At 40.8% G+C, this 13,516-nt stretch overlaps 4 pseudogenes; all 4 read right to left on the bottom strand.

The window, feature by feature from the left end:
- Positions 1–879: 879 nt before the first annotated feature.
- LOC135078565 (rRNA 2'-O-methyltransferase fibrillarin-like) lies at positions 880–2,093 on the bottom strand (annotated as a pseudogene).
- LOC135078564 (rRNA 2'-O-methyltransferase fibrillarin-like) lies at positions 2,092–2,624 on the bottom strand (annotated as a pseudogene).
- LOC135078563 (rRNA 2'-O-methyltransferase fibrillarin-like) lies at positions 2,623–4,748 on the bottom strand (annotated as a pseudogene).
- A 3,211-nt stretch (positions 4,749–7,959) lies between these two features.
- LOC135078562 (multifunctional protein r-like) lies at positions 7,960–9,780 on the bottom strand (annotated as a pseudogene).
- Positions 9,781–13,516: the final 3,736 nt, after the last annotated feature.

The following is a 13,516-nucleotide window of genomic DNA, read 5'->3' as shown; positions in this document are numbered from 1 at the left end:
CAACACTCGTTGTACCCTACTCCGGTGTCGCCATCTACCGGAAAATTGGTGTCAAACTTTAGGGAATTTCATGATCGCAACAAAATGGCCGACGGCTCAGCCGCCATGTTGTTTTTTGACAATCTGTGAATGTGGCTCTTAAGAAGACTATACATGACACAAATAATAAAAATAAATTTTCGCATATCGGAATGACACCTCCCCAAAAACACCCCTGAAAACGCGTTTTCGATCCAAGATGGCGGCGCGGCCATTTTGTTTTTCCACTTCTACGTAGTTACTCACCGGCTGACAAAGAAAACCTTACACTTTTTTTTCACTAGGAGAAAACTCTTAAGGTATTGGTTACTTTCGTTCTGTACCAACTTTCGTGGTTTTTTACGCAGTTGTGCCTTGGACCAATCACTACGTGTGGTTAAGCAGATGTACGCATAATTTTATTTTTATTTAAATTCCCAAATAGTTTTGTCGGCAGGTTGAAAACCGTTTGGTTTCAACGCGCTAAGTATGTGCGATGCCGCCATCCTCTCACGAGATTGCGACTCGCTGCGCCTTGTGGTTAGTGGGTCCAGCTATTCTCCTCTGCAGGCGAAATTATTTGGGAAGGTAATTTGGATCCGATTAAGATCTCGCCTGTTGTTGTGCCTTGGACCAGTTACTGCGTGGCATTTTTTTTGCAAACGTATTTTGGACTTCTACGTAGTTAGTCACCGGCTGACAAAGAAAACCTTACAGTTTTTTTTCACTTTGGGTAATTGATTAACTGCATTTTCAGGTGTGGCGGGTGGTTCTTGATTGGTCTTATTCCCTACGCCCATTCGTACTCACTTATGTCTAAAACTTAAAAATATTGCGCGTTCTCAATAAAATATATTTCATTTAGCACTGGCAACACTCGCGCGCGGTTAATCTATGGAATTGTCTATGCTTTTTAGGAGATCTGAACACGCCCACAACAACTGTGTGGTTTCTCTCGTATGGTTCTAAGGTCAACTGTTCTTGTTAATATTTAGTTGTATTGTATATATAGAATATTGCTAATAAAATCCATCATAATTTAAAAAAAACTGTTCTTGTGGTTTAAGTTTGTCTGCTTGTAATTTTTTCACTTCAGCAGCAAATACTGCCTTTGGTTGCGCGGTGGAGTCTATGCAGAAAGCCTTAATTGAAATAACAAAATGCCCGCCATTCTTCCAAAGTGCTGCGCGTTCAGGCTCACTATCCTAGCTTGGTCTGGCTGAGCCACGTCGGCGAATATCGTGTCCACCATACCCACCAGCATTCTATATTTGAGTGGATGTCTAGCATCTTCTATAATAGGAATAATATTGGTGCGCTTCTTGGCTACAATGATCAGATCTCTGCCCGACCGGTGGGAGAACTCTACTGAGTACACGAGGCTCTCCGGGCCAACAATATCCGACACATGACTGACTATGGTCCCACTGGCCGCTCCGAGGTACAGAACCCTGGACCCAGGGGGCATGTGTATAGCGTCCACTCCTCCCATGATCGCAGCTGCCAACTTCGATCTGAAGGGATTCCATTCCCTTCCAGTATTCCACCTTTTCTCCGTCAGTCTCCACTGATAAAGTCAACTGTTCTTGTGGTTTAAGTTTGTCTGCTTGTAATTTTTTAACTTCAGCAGCAAATACTGCCTCTGGTTGCGCGGTGGAGTCTATGCAGGAAGCCTTAATTGAAATAACAAAATGCCCGCCATTCTTCAAAAAGTGCTGCGCGTTCAGGCTCACTATCCTAGCTTGGTCTGGTTGAGCCACGTCAGCGAATATCGTGTCCACCATGCCCACCAGTATTCTATATTTGAGTGGATGTCTAGCATCTTCTATAATAGGGACAATATTGGTGCGCTTCTTGGCTACAATGATCAGATCTCTGCCCGACCGGTGGGAGAACTCTACTGAGTACACGAGGCTCTCCGGGCCAACAATATCCGACACATGACTGACTATGGTCCCACTGGCCGCTCCGAGGTACAGAACCCTGGACCCAGGGGGCATGTGTATAGCGTCCACTCCTCCGATGATCGCAGCTGCCAACTTCGATCTGAAGGGATTCCATTCCCTTCCAGTATTACACCTTTTCTCCGTCAGTCTCCACTGATAAGGTCAACTGTTCTTGTGGTTTAAGTTTGTCTGCTTTTAATTTTTTCACTTCAGCAGCAAATACTGCCTCTGGTTGCGCGGTGGAGTCTATGCAGAAAGCCTTAATTGAAATAACAAAATGCCCGCCATTCTTCCAAAGTGCTGCGCGTTCAGGCTCACTATCCTAGCTTGGTCTGGCTGAGCCACGTCGGCGAATATCGTGTCCACCATACCCACCAGCATCCTATATTTGAGTGGATGTCTAGCATCTTCTGTAATAGGAATAATATTGGTGCGCTTCTTGGCTACAATGATCAGATCTCTGCCCGACCGGTGGGAGAACTCTACTGAGTACACGAGGCTCTCCGGGCCAACAATATCCGACACATGACTGACTATGGTCCCACTGGCCGCTCCGAGTTACAGAACCCTGGACCCAGGGGGCATGTGTATAGCGTCCACTCCTCCCATGATCGCAGCTGCCAACTTCGATCTGAAGGGATTCCATTCCCTTCCAGTATTACACCTTTTCTCCGTCAGTCTCCACTGATAAGGTCAACTGTTCTTGTGGTTTAAGTTTGTCTGCTTGTAATTTTTTCACTTCAGCAGCAAATACTGCCTCTGGTTGCGCGGTGGAGTCTATGCAGAAAGCTTTAATTGAAATAACAAAATGCCCGCCATTCTTCCAAAGTGCTGCGCGTTCAGGCTCACTATCCTAGCTTGGTCTGGCTGAGCCACGTCGGCAAATATCGTGTCCACCATACCCACCAGCATTCTATATTTGAGTGGATGTCTAGCATCTTCTGTAATAGGAATAATATTGGTGCGCTTCTTGGCTACAATGATCAGATCTCTGCCCGACCGGTGGGAGAACTCTACTGTGTACACGAGGCCTTCCGGGCCAATAATGTCCGACACATGACTGACTGTGGTCCCACTGGCCGCTTCGAGGTACAGAACCCTGGACCCAGGGGGCATGTGTATAGCGTCCACTCCTCCCATGATCGCAGCTGCCAACTTCGATCTGAAGGGATTCCATACTCTGTATTCCACCTTTTCTCCGTCAGTCTCCACTGATATTCAAATGTTAGATTGATGAAGCATTGTTACCGTTCATACCTATTACTAGCCACCTGACAAAAGTTTATGTATACTCATTTGACTTGGCATGTTGTCACTGTTGTGTCTGTCATTGGTGCCCGTGTTCTGAAAAGTTTTGTCATTCTGCGCGTTTTGTTGTGAGTTGAGAGAAATTCATAATTCAAATGTCCGCTTTCAGTCTTAGAAAGAGCATTAATCTTATTTAATTTCAAGGTTGCATCTGCATCAAAATTGCTGTTCATCATCGACGATAGCGGGTAAATGATAGTAATCGAGGTTGAGTGAGGCGACAAATGTTGACTTACATTTATGTTTGAGTCTTTACGTTATAGTCTGTAGCCCAGGAGCAGTTTGCTTCCTGCCAACCAAAACCAAATAACCAAAAGTTACTTCTATATTTTTGTTGGATGGTTTCTATCACGTTCTTCGGTACGAGCTCAGGTTTCTCAGCCTCTTTACGCTTGGATGAATTGTTATTGTTAATTTACTTTCAAAAGCGACTAGTGCTTACCACACGTTCCCGTGAGCGGCCCCAATGCAGGCACTTGGTATCCTCGCACCTGAGCCAAATTCCTGCGTGTTTATAATCCCAGACTCATACACAGATCGCAAACTGCCGAAAGACTACGGATGCACCCCCACTTCTCTTCAGATCATTGTAAACGAGCAAAGCATTTGTACGGCAATAATTGACTTGAGGTACAAACATTTATTCATCTTTTATATGAAAAATATGTCAACAACTTTCGAGTTCCATTAATTTAATTAATAATATTTATTCTATTCAAATAACTTATTGCAGTTACTATAACAGCTTGTACTCTTGTAGCTTGTACTTTTTAATCTTCATTCTATGTCTTATTAACTTAGTGTATCACTTAAGTCTCATTTACTGTATTGGAATTGCATATAATAATCTCAGCTTATATAATACTTTTAGAATGAAGATGTTTGTGCAATTCCTATCAGGTTTTCTGATATACATAATTTACTATTCAACTTATCTTAATCTATTGTACTCCTTTACCAACTGCTTCATTTACATTTTTATATCCATTTTTTCTAGTAAATCAGCCAATTCGGTTTTGATTTTGGTCACCACTGGAGGCCCATGATATAATATCGACGGTCCCTACGTATAAAAACGTATCTGAAAACGGCCAATTTTACAGGAGAGCGGTTTGAAGGTTTAAACATGTGTAGCTCGCGTTCTATTTATCATACATTGATGAAATTTGGTATAATAGTTTTATATGAGGTATATTTTATAAAACATGAAGAATTATCAAAAAATAATCACAATAAGTGTATTATTTGTTATTTACTCACTTATACAACGGAAAGTTTCTAATTACAAATGACGTAAGTGGTACTTACTGACTTTTACGTGGAAGTAATATGTTTGTTTAAATTATTAACTGCCACATAAGTAATTGTACACGGGAACAAAGTTCAGCTACTACTGACCTTAACTCTCACTCTGGGCCCATAGTCCTGCTCGACGAGGCATAACAGCGTCCCGCCTCGTTTCCCAGATAGTTGCATATTGGAGGAACTCAAAACCTTGAGATTCTTCCTTATCTAAGGGGTCTTTTGACTAAAGAATACGGTAAATTTTCTTTGTCAATAGTGCCGGCCAGGTTTGACAGCATGGCATCCACATGGCTCTTTTTTGAGTTCGATCTTGTGGAACATTGAATACGACTGGGTACTAAATGGAACCCTTTTTAAGGGCATGGATATTTCAAGGTATCATCTGTCATGCAGATAGTTTCGTCATTACAAAAATATCCTCATAAATAAATAAATCACTTTCACAGCGAGGCGGCTTGCTTGGGCGCCATAGACGGCATTATGGTCGCCCTAGGCCAGGAACCACATGTATTTAAAGGCATCCCTGACACATTCACCTGACGCCCACACCACTGTCAAAACTAAGGCCCAGATTAAATATCTAAGAGTGATCCTGTTAGTCACCAATGGCGCCTAGTAGTGAGCGCAAATACGGTGACCTTAACTGTATATAACCAGTGGCGGCTCGCACTTTTTCCAATCCGTCGCCGTGCGAATGGAAGACAGCTTGCTTTTTCGTGGCTGCTTCCCTAATTTGGAGGTCCGAAAACTCTATGTCAGAAGGCTATGGAGAAAGGCCGGGAGCTTTGTACTGGCACCCTCAAAAGCATGATTCTGTCCCATCTAAGGCATCACCCTCATAGGGAAGGGTAACGCTGCCCATCTTCTAAGACCTTGACAGGCCCAGAAAGTCTACAGGGCTACATCGTCGGCGTTAACGCAGCGTGAAGAACGAGGTGAAAGCTCCGCCATAGGAGGACAGAGAGGCAGATTTACATGAGACTCGCTAGACTGTGCTGTAGTCTAATAGTTGTCGCCGAACCTTATTCGCACTCGTGCTGAAGTTTAAGGTTGCTCTAGCGATCGTACCATGACTGGGCACGGATCCTTCGAGCCCTACCTGTATTGCGGTGGCTAGGAGCATACGACAAACCATATTCTTGCGGGATAGCATAGTCAAAGCTATGTGGACGATAACAAACGTTGGATGGTAATGAATCACCTCTATCTGAGAAGACAAGGTGCCGCAAGAAGCTGCGGTACGATAGCGCGACTACAAACCAAGTGCGGGTGCATTTGAATTCGCTCCAGGGAAGGTGAAAGTATCGCTAAAATCAAGTGGCAGTGGGCGGGGCACATAGCTCGAAGAGCTGATGGCCGCTGGGGCAGGAAAGTTCTTGAGTGGCGACCACGAGCTGGAAGACGTAGCGTGGGCAGGCCTCCCACTAGGTGGACCGACGACCTGGTGAAGGTCGCGGGAAGTACCTGGATGCAAGCGGCGCAGGACCGGTCTTTGTGGAAATCCTTGGGCGAGGCCTTTGTCCAGCAGTGGACGTCTTTCGGCTGAAACGACGAAGGTGACAGTATGACTGCCTCCTATCTTCCTTCCTCGGTAATGGCCAGCGTAACGGGGGCGTGAGGCCGCACGGGAGGCATTGCATAGATATGCCACCAACACCGTCTGCTGACGGTGAGTGTGTGTACGGGAAAGCTGTGTACTTCCAGTTGCTCTCGTCCCAACTGTCGCCGTGTAGGTGAGAGATCTTTGTCCGGAATTTCAAAGTTAGCACTTATAGTGAGTGACGGGGCACCAGGGTATTTTTAGTGGGTATACCTCATCCTTCTAACGGGTATATTATGTTGGCAATATCATGTAAGCATTATCATGTAATAGTAGATTCTCAATGCAGTTAATTTAAACTTTTGTTTGTATGTGTTTCCTGCTTATCTTTATTTCTGAATACCTTAATATGCTTAATAAATAAATAAAATAAATTTTACGATGTTTTACTTGTATCTTTCTTGTATTATAAAGTAGCATAGGAGAAGAACTTGGTTGCGTTGAGTCTAATAAATGACCCTAGATATTTCAGTCGTGTTGTATATCATATTTTATATTGTTTTGTCTTCACTTTTATGTCCACCAAATATTGCTAAAATACAATTTCTCAGCGTAAAACACCGTTACTGGCACTAACTTATAGACATAAAACAAACTTTTCCAAAGTAAAACATTTATAGTGGCAGTTACGGCTAGAAGATACTTGAATTTTCCGACGTAAAAATAAGTAAGTGCCACCTACTTATAATAGTAACTTTAATTTTCCCTAGTAAAACAACGCAACTACCTTATGCCTACAGTTAACTGATTAATTTGCCGTTGGTATAATGTTGAGTGAAATAAATTAAGTCAGAAACCATAATAATACCTATTTCCTTCATAAATTACGTATCAATTTACTCGACCTGCGCGAATGACAGTGGCAGTTGCGGGGCTGGGCGCGCGGAGTAAGGCGTGCGGTCCAACGTAAAATTTCTTAACTCCCACTAATGCAATTTTACTGCGGAAATCGTTCTAATTTTGTAGTTGCGGGATTTGTTTTTTGACGTTTTAAGGTTCAATTTGAATAAAAACTGTATGTTTTTTTAACTGAGCCGAAACTGTTGGGTGTTCTGAAGGTTTTGCAAACAAAAACGGCAAATCACGGAACTGGTAGATACTGAAATATACGTAGGGACCGTCGATATTAGGGCTGTGTATATTTGTACTATGCTAGCACCTGCTAGAATTTTGTTAAAAGCATCTTGGCCATTGAATTGCTCATTTACTAGGACCTAATGATTTCGGTTTTCTGTCAGAATTTGTCTAGTTTGCGGTCTGGGATGTGTCTGAAAATATAGCCACACGAGTTGTTGAGCTAAATGACGTCCTAGGCCTACTCATGGGTACGCTTGATTATCGCTTTAGTAAGTAAAAATGATCCTATATCATTGCAGGTATAACGCTAACATCGTTTGAAATTGACATTTTAGAAAAAAAAGAGTGTTATTATTTTTTTAAAACCGGTTAATTTTTTGACCAGTGAAAAAACAAAAGCAGTTTTTATGGTCTTTAGATTTTACTAATTTATTCCAAGCGATCCTGTTAGCAAAGCATATTTTCCATAATTGTGATCGCGCCAGAGTTTACTTTTCAGGCCCAAGGATTCAAGAGACGTATGTACAAGGAGGCAAAAAAGTTCTCTACAACTTGTCGCCCTCCTATAACTTGTAAGTTGCGTAAATAAGACAGACTGGTGAAATTGAGATGGTGAGCCTCAAATATCAATCGGTCGGTTAGGATTTTCATGGTTTTTTTTTTTAATTTTTTTTTTACTTTGTTTATATATTTTTTTTTATTTTTTTAATTTATTTTGTTTTTTTTTAATTGTACCAACCTGACCAGATTGTCCTTGACTTCGAATCTGTCTACCACTTCTGTGATAATATCCGACACTCTCTTTGGGTCCAAAAGCAGCCTTAGGTTAGGTAATGAGGCCATCAGAATAATGGTTCCAGTTTTTTCACGTTCAGCATGTGCACACACAACCATTTTCTTCGGCCAGTTTTGTAAATGTTTTTGCCAAACAGTCATCGAGTCATCTAATTTTAAAGTAGTGACAATGTTTCGTTCAAATACATTTTAATGCTGCTGCTTGTGGTGCAATTTCTGCAGCTGTATCACAGATTGTAGATGATGCTCCAACAAACAGAGCATAATCACATCGAGCACTAACTCTCGCGAGTGTTGAGGCGTATTTGTAAGCAGCCCGGTCAATCACAGGTGGGTTCGTGTTCGGCATTGCACATATCATTGTGATGCCACCAGCAAGAGCAGCTGCAGTGAAGGAGTTAAAATCTTCATTGTAGGTAGCGCCGGGTTCGCGAGCATGAACGTGGACATCAATAAAACGAGGAAGTTTTATTACGTTTCTAGATGTCATACAGTCAGTGTGTGTTTTCATTGGTGGAGCACCTCCACATTGCGCCATTGCCTGCACTAAGAGTAATGGTGGTGTAATGTTTCTGCCATTGACATCGTTAAAATGAACATTTAATTTTCTTGGATTTTCAGGCGCAATCTCAATATCACTTAAACGATTTATTTCACCACATATCTCTAACACCGTATTTATTTGACTTTGTTCTTTTTCAACTTTTTCTATTACGTATACTGGGAATATCAACCGTCCGTCGTTGTGTCTCATTCCCCCCGCTGCGGCCGAGACACCCTTAGCCGTCGCTATGACCAGTCCGGTGAGTCTGCCGGGCTGGCAGCGGGTCTCCGCCGCATTGGTGGAGCACCTCCACATTGCGCCATTGCCTGCACTAGGAGCTTTGCGCACTTTACATCAGTTACTAGAGGCACAGCATAATCAACGGCAAAACGCCGGGTGCGATAACCATGGATACTGAATGAAGACATACGCCATGCCCCTCCACGCATAGGCAAATTGATAACCAGATCCAGTTGACGACGAGCCATGAAATCAGCTAGATGCATCAGTTCTCCGTCTGCTCTAGCATAGTCTACGTCACCGATATGATCAAAAGTCCACTGTACACTTTCAACCTCAATACCATGTTCGGTGTAAAAATCACCGGTGCCCATACTTGCATACAGTTTATATCCCATTCTTTAAAGTACTCGGACACTCGGTAGTAATTCCATTTTATGCTCAAACGTGCCCACAGACAGTAAAATTGCTTTTTGGGAATTCTAAAACCAGTGATCATCAATGATTTTAAGTAAGCTTCGTAACGGTTTTCTCCGAAACATGCCACTTCTCCTGTTGATGCCATTTCCACGCCTAGTGTTACATCAGCGCCTGCTAATCTCGAGAAGGAAAACTGGGGAACTTTAACCCCTACTTTGCCACAACCAGTCATTACATTTACTGGTTCTACAGGTATGCCCAGTATTATTTTTGTGGCCATAGCAACAAAATCATGGTCGACAATTTTTGATACAAATGGAAAAGATCTAGATACTCTGACGTTACATTCAATGACTTTCAAATCATTATCCTTAGCTATAAGCTGCATATTAAAATGTCCAGTAACATCTAATATATGAGCTATTATACGAGCAATCTCTTTGATCCTACTAATATTATAAATGCGAAAGTTTGGATGTCTGGATGTTTGTTACTCTTTCACGGAAAAACTACTGAACGGATTTTGATGAAACTTTACAATATGATTGTTTATAACCCAGAATAACATATAGGCTATAATTTATAACGATCTGTGACAAACTAAATTTCACGCGGGTGAAACTGCGGGCAAAAGCTAGTTTTAAATACATCTAACAAAGCTTGAGTGGGATGTTCCCCTACGCCATGTCCGGCATTGATGATTGGTTTTCTGCAATGTTTCGACGCCCGTGCAACGGCGCCAGGTTCAGGATGACGCAAAACCACTGCATCTGAATAACTTGCCATCACAGCTACACTGTCTTCTAAGGTTTCACCTTTTTTAGCCGATGAACTAGTAGCCAGGGTTGCATGATTTAAATCAAGTTGATTTAAATCATGATTTAAATCACGATTTTTATTACATGATTTTTTTAATAAAAATCATTGATTTAAATCAATGACCGAAAATGGAATTGATGAAAGGCTGGGAGTTAATATTAATCAACTGTAATGTTCGAAAACAATGTTAATATTAGGTGTTAATGTATGAAATTGTCGTTTTGTATGGAGAATCTGAAAAATTTAATTTTTCCATACAATCACATTTGCGATTTTTCAGATAACCACATAATTAACTTTTTTTGGCGGTGTTGCCTGCTCCATACATCAATTCTACGTAAATAAAAATGTATTCCGTAAGAAAAACTAAAGAAATGATCGCAGAATCTAATAAAAATCAAAAAAATCAAATTAATCAAAAAAATCGTGATTTTTTTAAAAAAATCTGATTTTTTTGATTAAAATAAAAAAATCGTGATTTTTATCCACCCTGCTAGTAGCATCGGTATGTATAACAGATCCACCCAATCTCTGCATAGCAGCTGTAAAACTACAGCTTGTACGTGTACTGACTTCGTAGAATATCGAAACCATTACTTTTTCTCTTAGAATTATCATCTAAGAATCTTCCTTTGCCTACACTTCCTACTAATATTATAAATGCGAAAGTTTGTATGGATGTCTGGATGTTTCTTACTCTTTCACGCAAAAACTACTGAACGGATTTTGATTAAACTTTTCAGTATTATTGTTTATAACCCAGAATAACATATAGGCTATAATTTAATGACGATCTATGACAAACTAAATTTCACGCGGGTGAAGCCGCGGACAAAAGCTAATATCTTCATATTTTTTTTATTTTTTTTTATTTATTGTTCACAAAAGGATACACATCAAATATAAAGATACACTTGCCAAACTGCATTACAGTTTGTCGGCAATAGTTCTCGTCCTTAGTTTTTTTGTTTTCGGGCTCAGTTGCACCAGCCTACTTCAACCGTTACCATAGCAGTAACTGGGTGTTTTTTGTATGGAATTTAATAGATTTTTGAAGATTATTAGAGTAACAGCAAGATGATTTATAAATTGAGCCCGATTAAATAAGTCGTTCAAAGTATCTTTGCTGGAAGAATCTACAATATACTTTTGCCAAAGATATCACTTTTTTGGCGATGGGAAACGGATGCTGTTAGCGAAGCATATTTTCCATAATTTGTGATCGCGTCAGAGTTTACTTTTCAGGCCCAAGGATTCAAGAAACGTTTTTACTATGTACAATGAGGCAAAAAGGTTCTCTACAACTTGTCGCCTTCCTATAACTTGTAAGTTGCGTAAATAAGATAGACTGGTGAAATTGCGATGGTGAGCCTCAAAATTTGAGACTTGATATTTAATACCAATCGGTCGGTTAGAATTTTCATGGTTTCTTTTTTTTTTATTTTTTTTTTTTAACTTTATTTGATATATTTTATTTTATATATTTTTTATTTCTTTTTTTTTATTGTACCAACCTGACCAGATTGTCCTTGACTTCGAATCTGTCTCCCACTTTCGTGATAATATCCGACACTCTCTTTGGGTCCAAAAGCAGCCTTTTGTTAGAATGCAGGCTTTTTTCGTTGACACTCTGTAAAATTATATGCTGCGTGAAGCCGTGGTATCATTCCAGTCGAGCCTGAGACCACCAGCCGTGGGCCAGGAAGGAGCATTGAAATGCCATTCAATGCCCCACTCCGACAGGTTAATGATGACGTCATTGTTTATGTAGCATTCCAGTGCCTCCTTTCTTTGCTTTTCCAGAGTCCCGTTTAATCATCAGAGCTGCTTGACGGGTCGTACTTCAGCTTCAGCTCGACCTTTTCCAATTCGTTCTATGTCATCTGTACTTAAGAACAAATGATGGGGACATACTTCACATGTTACTTTCAAACCTCTTCCCTTGGCCGCTTTAATTATTTGAATTTCTTCCTATCGGGCTACAGCCTACATGGCAAATATGTATTGAACGATCAAGTAATGAGGCCATCATTATTTTGCCAAAGATATCACTTTTTTGGCGATGGGAAACGGATGCTGTTGGGGGATTTTAATTTGAAGTACTGTCACAATCTTTGCCTTATAATTTGTGCAGGCAATGGTGACAATGTGACATGCTTCTTCCATTGACATCGTTAAAATTAACATTTAATTTGCTTGGATTTTCAGACTCAATCTCAATATCACTTAAACGACTCATTTCACCACATATCTCTAACGCCGAATTTGGTCGATTTGTTCTTTTTCAACTTTTTCTATTGCGTATACTGGGAATATCAACCGTCCGAAAAAAACAGATAATCCTTGCTTGCGGATATGTCACAGGAGTCAATCTTTATTTTATTTTTCAACAAAAGTGTAAGTATTATGACACTAATAAATTTTAACTATTGCCCGAGAACCTGAAATACACCCGCAATCTTTTAAATCCCATTCCCCCCCGATTGGGCCTCCGGTATCTTCACTCACTCGGCGAAACACAGCGTAAGCGCTGCTTCACGTCGGTTTTCTGTGAGGCCGTGGTATCACTCCGGTCGAGCCGGCCCATTCATGCCGAAGCGTGGCTCTCCCACGGAATAGGTCTTCCAAAAGATCGTCCCTTTCTTTTGATTCTTCCTACCAGGCACGGATCTAGGGAGCGACCGCCCTGGGGACCAGTCTAAAAAAACCATTGCCCGGGAACCCACAATAGTTAATAATAACGCAAAAATGCCTGTAGGGGATAATTCCCTTACACTTGGTGGTAAGTATGTAGTAGTATGTTGATGTAGTTAAGTTTAGATGTAGTAATTGAGTACAAGTAGGATAAATTGTTCGGGAGCGGAATATTAGATGAGCGTGTTTATTGCACTGAAAAATATTACATCAATTTAATTAAGCGTTGACGGTAAATTGCGGTGTCGGCGAAACGTAATGTGTCGAGTGTGCTCGTACAATGCCGATTGATGTTCATTATACATAGGTAGATAATGTTTTAGAGTAATGTTTAAGTAAGTGTATGAGATAAGTGCACTTTTCTTAGTATTTTAACAGATTTATTGCACAAAATATTAAAGCACCTATCCCATCGCACTATCCCTGACATATCCAAACTATAGCGACAAGGTTCTAAACCTTACAAGGTCCAAAATTGCAACTAAATGTAGCTGTGATATAAAGTCCAATCCCTTGTTCTTTTTATGGTCCTAAATAAACATTTTGCTCATAATCTGGTTGATTACTTACAAATACTTGAGTAAGTAGAGGCGCTATTCCCTTGAGGCTTGAGCCGCTTGTTTCTCCTTCATAAGTTGTTTCTTCATAATACGCATCTTCAACATCTTAGCTTCGTCGGCACATTTGGTAGTTATCACACTCCTGAAATAAAAGTTAAAATAGTAATTTTACAAGAAAAGTTATGCAAGA

The sequence above is a fragment of the Ostrinia nubilalis genome, chromosome 15 (assembly GCF_963855985.1).
Source record: "Ostrinia nubilalis chromosome 15, ilOstNubi1.1, whole genome shotgun sequence".
NCBI lineage: Eukaryota > Metazoa > Arthropoda > Insecta > Lepidoptera > Crambidae > Ostrinia > Ostrinia nubilalis.
Note: the sequence above shows the minus strand (reverse complement) of the source record. Positions and strands in the feature narration are given on the sequence as shown.